This window comes from Leuciscus leuciscus (assembly GCF_965113295.1).
Source record: "Leuciscus leuciscus genome assembly, chromosome: 19".
Taxonomy (NCBI): domain Eukaryota; kingdom Metazoa; phylum Chordata; class Actinopteri; order Cypriniformes; family Leuciscidae; genus Leuciscus; species Leuciscus leuciscus.
This window is the reverse complement of record NC_138743.1, coordinates 7,140,309-7,146,308: the sequence shown is the minus strand read 5'-3', so window position 1 is coordinate 7,146,308 and position 6,000 is coordinate 7,140,309.

Here is a 6,000-nt window from a genome sequence, read left to right as displayed (position 1 = left end):
TGTCATAATTTAAACTTTTCATTTTGTCAATTTCAATCGTTTGTCTTAATTTCAATCTTTTGTCATAATTTAGACTTTTCATGACATCATTATTACTTTTTATATCATATTTTCAACTTTTGATGTAATCATTATGATTACAATCATAATTCTTCACTTAATTTTTCACAATTTTCACAATCATCTTTTTCACCATTTTGACTTTTTGTAATCATTTTGAGTGTCATAATTTCACATTTGAATGTCATAATTATGTTTTTATGTCATTATTTTGACTTTTTTCATCATTTTGACTCATCATTTTGACTTCATGTCAATAATTTTTTTTTTTTTTTTTTTTTTTTGACTATATGTCAATTTCGAGAGTGGAATACTAGCATATTGCTTAATGTGTACGGTGCATACTGAATGCTGTCTACTGTAATTCAAAAATAGTATGTGAAACAGCAAGAATTATGCCATGAAAAACTGCAAATGCTACGCTGCATTATTGTCACTATGCACATACTATATACTGCAGACACACTAAAAGTAGTATGCTAGTATGCTATTCCAAAATAGCCATGGTCGAGGAGAACTGTGGGAAAGCATCTGGACAGCCTCCAGAGCCTCCCTTTGCTAACCAGGCATGAAATTCCTGCGGCAGTGAGCAAAATGAAAGAGTGTGTGTGTTTGCGTGTGTGTGTGTTTTCAGACAGATATAGAGCAAGAGAGAGAGGGTGTCCCGTACACAACAAGCACGGAGGAGGGCAACATGTAATCATAATGACCAAGCCGAGAGGACGTGGGATGATGCAACATAATGAACATAAACGCAGGAATGCAGGGAGAGAGAGAGAGAGAGAGAGGTAAAGAGGAGGACAGGATGAAACTTAATGGCTTTTCCATTCGTCAGGAATGTGCTGATGAGCATGTTTCCTCAAATTAAAACACAAAGAGACAAAACGGAGAACATGCACAAACACATGGCCGATAAAATCACCTGATGGCACTGAAAAACCCCATCAACAAGCACGGCTGGTGTACGGCACATGTTGCATTGTTAATTCAGTGGCATTTACTCAATTAAACAGTCCATTTATTACTGTATATGGGAATTCAGATATTTCACATTTTTTAATAAGTTTTTGTGTAGAAAAATCTTAACACTTGAAAGTTTGAGTCAAAAAAGAGATGTTAAAAATGTCCCTGAAAATGGAAGGTCAGTTTTTTTGAATTGCATTGTGGGATACAAGTATATATGTCACACAGTGTGCTCGTGCTTATATACTTGGCATTATGGCAAATGTGATATGACATATGGGTATTCTATACATATAGAAAATTTTGTGAAAATTACGTTTATTTAATCACACTAAAAAAATGAAAGTCAGGTTGAACACATTGCATTGTGGGATACAGCGTGCTTTAGCTTACATACTGCACATTATTGCAAATGTAGTAGTCCATATTCCGCACTACATATAGAAAATTTGCATTATTGTATATATTTACAGCATACTACTTTTCTTAAATGCAATTCAAAGTATATTTTCTTTAACATATGGAAAATTTTCATTTTGTGCACAGTACAGCATGATACTTTTTTCTTTTTAAAATGCAATTTAAAGTACATTTTCTTTAATATATAGAACATTTGCATTTCGTGCACAATATATTTTTTTTACTGCATACTGCTTTTTTCTTTTTTAAATGCAATTTAAAATATATTTTATTTAACAGAAAAATTGCATATATATATATTATTTATCTAAAAGTGTCTTAACTCCTGGCAGTCTGATGAAATAATGAATAAAAGAGATGTTAAAAACCGCAAGCATTTCTTTTATCACACTAGAAATGAAAGTCAGGTTGAACGCATTGCATTGTGGGATACAGTGTGCTCTAGTTTATATACAGCACATTATGGCAAATGTAGTCTCAGTATTCCGTACTAGATACAGAGAATTTGCATTCTCTGCACTGTTTGTACACTGCATACTACTTTTTCATATTTTAAAGTATATTTAATCTAAAAATGCGCATGCATTGTGGGATACAGTATATACAGTCCCTCAATGTGATCTTTTGTAAATGCACATTTTAGCAGATGTAGTAAGTCATCCAGGTATTTTAAGCACACAAAAATTAACTTACAGTGTAGAAATATTAAGACTGGTATAATAATGTTATTCTGAACATGACCCATGTATTTCAGCTGTAAAGCATGTAAAACTCATTTTGCTCTGTTACCTGCACTGACGTCATGGCATGGCATGACCTTTAATTGAAGGTTATCTGGCAGAGCGATATGCATTAATCACTGCACTTTCGTGAAGCATCAAGGTGTGATCAGATCAGTCTTCCTGATTGGCTGAAGATCAAGCAATCAATGATAATGCAAAAGGAAGACAAGTTATTTAAGGGCAACACATGGAAACCTGAGCCCTCGGGTCAATCAAACAGACAATATTAGACTTGTCTGGCTAACAAGATGACAATATCCATTTCAGGAGAATGACATCATATCTAGTGCCGCAGGTTCATTGATATAACACTCGTTCCTTTCACGACTGCAGTATGACTCATGTCATGGCAAAGGTTATTTTCATATCTGTGGCCACCATCCATACTTCACTTGTGTGACTAGATTTAGATCTTTAATAATGTTCTCAAACGTATTTATACATCATTCATGATGCGTTTGTACCGTTACTACTGTTTCAGAGCGTTCAGAGAACATTCAGAAGTAACATTCCCATGTTTGAAGAATGATCAAATGGAATGTTTCCGTAATGTTCATAAAAAGATTATTATTATTATTTTTACATTTAAAAAGCTACTTGTTTTGAATGTTCACAGAACATATGGAAATAACGCTTTCATAATTACACAATTACTTCTTGCTTTTGAGTACCAGGGTTTTTTATTAAAACTAGTAGGCTTTATTATCTGTCTTTAACATGTTTAGCTATTATTTTTGCAATTTTCAAAAGCTTTTTAAAGTATTTTGCCTCCATTGCACACCCAGATGTTCAACCTTAAAATATGAAAATCAATCATAAAAAATAATTAGGCCTATTATAACTTTAAAACTATGAAGTAAATCAAGCAATAACATATTAAATAAATATTTCATAAATGTCATAAGCTAAATAATACATTTTAATATTATGTCAAAATGATATTATTTATATACAGATATATTTATATAAACAACAATTTTACAACTAAAAAAGTATTCAAAAGTTAGTGTAGGAGACACCCGTGAAATATGAGACAAGTGATGTGTGAAGAAAACAAAGACAAATCAAGGAAAATATCACTTGTCATGGAATATATTATAAGTTGTAATTTTTTCAAATTATGCAAAAAAAATATTATCCTATTATTTAGGATACAAATATGACAGCTATGCAAATAGCCTCAGCAAGACAAAATTGTTTTGTCAAAAAAAAAATATTTAAATCCGTTTCCAACCAAGAATGCTGCGAAACATAATACGTCGTTAGAGAAGTGGTAAAAATTACATTATAATGGAAAATGTTCATGACATTTCAGGGTGGAAAAAATTAATATGACAGAATTATTCAGTGATGCACCTTCTTATTTTCCACAAGGCAGTTAAAGAAACACTCATTTATCACAATGAAAGAACATAAACTGCTAATAGACTGTGTGTATCGTGACATCCACTGCATTCATTTCAAAACTCTTGGCCCAAAATGTCTTCCTAATTTCACCAATAATAGAGTGAAATCGATGACCAATCATCACCCAAACGCTCTATTCATAGCCTGCGGATGTCCTTGAGTCCAGGTTGAGAGTGTGTTAAGAGCCGTATAGTGTTACACCCTGATGAAACACAAGGACGGTTGAAGGAGAAACTCAGGAAACAGAGAGTGAGTCATGAGCTGAGTTTACAGCCGTAAATCACTCCACTATCTCTCAAAGCTGGATATCCGTGTCAATGAAACAAGTGTTCAACGGTACACGTTCATCTGAAATATCTTATATCAATAAGAGCTGCGACAGAATGGAAGGTAAAACAGTGCCGACATAATCTACATTTCTGTTTCTCCGACTAAAAAAGAAAAAATAGGAAAGAGCCTTGAATACATTGAGGGCCATATTGTGTAAAAAAAAAAAATCAGTTTATGCATGACAAAAGCCAAAGATTCTGTGTTCTAAGTGTGTAATTTAATCATTGCATAAAAATGAATGCCATTTAAAGGGGTCATGAAATGAGAAATCAAATTCGCCTTGATCTTTTGACATAAGAGGCTTTTGTACCATTGAATGTAAAATGTCCTCCTCATTATAAACAAAGCATTTATTTAATCAAGGTCCAAAAATGGCTCGTTTTGATAATGAGGGATCTGTGATGTCAGAGACATTTACATATGACTGCCAGAGCAAGACATTGACGAATAATTATACATCATCACACCATAGGCCCCGCCCACTGGCGATTAGTTGCTTAACGGCTGACACTTGCCTACACTGGATCAGAGTGTCCGTCAAAAGCAAATTATAATGACTGACGCTGTCTATTCATGGATTTCATCCGGTCCCTTTCCACAGGTGTATTAATCAAGCACAATGCAGTCTGCATTCATAATCTAGGTGCTTGATTTTATACACCTGTGGAAAGGGACCGGATGAAACCCATGAATACTGGATACAGTCTACAGAACCCAGTTCAGTTTCTGACATACTCCACACACTTGAGTCTGCCGACCACAGGACAAGAGTGAAAGAGCGTTCGCTGTGACACGTCCAGTTTAAACAGCTGGTTTGTGTCTCTGTAGAGACTTCAGAAGGATCCCAGCGTCAGAAACAAGTTGATGGTTTATTTTAACGGCGTCCTGGATCGTGTTGGAGGATTATATGTTTGTTCTGAGCATTTGACTGCAGATGCAAATGAGGCACAACATCTTGGAGAAACTTTTGTTGAAATTATGGTTTTAAATGGATAAAGTTTTCAAAAACACTTACTCGAGGGCAATAGCGAGTGGGCGTATCCTATGCAATGACGTTAGCCAATGATAATAGAGCTTGTTTACTGACAAGCCTTAAAAGATTCCCTTAAAAGCAGATAATTTCAGACAGAGGGTCAGAATGAGGGTTAAAAATATATATTTGCCTACATATATATGTTTTGTTTGTTTGTTTGCAACAAACTTTATTAACATTATATGTGAACATCAAGACACATATTAAAATAATACAAAAACCCATGACATGATTTCTTTAAAATGATTTCATAGTGAATTTCACCACTGTTACCCAAAATGCTATAGTTTGGAATATTTGTGATGCTCAATTTAATTTAAGGCTATTAAAAGGGAAAAAAGGGCACATAAGCAATGAAGCCATGTCATACTGATTATCATAGGAGCTCCACACAAGTTGAGGCAACGGATGTGGGCCAGTAAGAGCTGTGCTTGTAAACCTCACTCCCCTGGCCTCAAGAGGTGCGCTAGCGACTGATGCTAACGGCTACAGTCATTAGCGTCCTTGTTAGTGCACCCGCCTCCGACGCCAGAGACTCAGGTTTGAATCCCACTCTGACAGAGACGAGTAGGAACCGGTTACATTTGATGCCATGACCCGGATGGGAGTGAGGTTTAGGGGGGTGAGTGTAACAGACGTAGACCAGTAAGAGATGTGCGTGTAAACCTCACTCCCCTGGCCTCAAGAGGCGTGCTAGCGACTGACGCTAACGGCTACGGTCTTTAGCTTCCTTGTTATTGTGCCCACTACAACAAAAATCTGCATTGACGCCTCAGTCAGCGCTACAATACAGTCTTTTCCAATCGTTTTACAAAAGTACACCTTTAAGAAAAGGTGCTATACAGAATCTTAAAGGGTTCTGCAAAGCCTTTCGTATATAGAACCTTTTAGATGTTCCCCACTATGGGATCATTTTATGGATTTAATTTTAAATAATTACTTTTTTATTCATTTTTTGTTTTATTTTAATACAATTTTATGAATTAAACAGCTTGAAAACAAAAT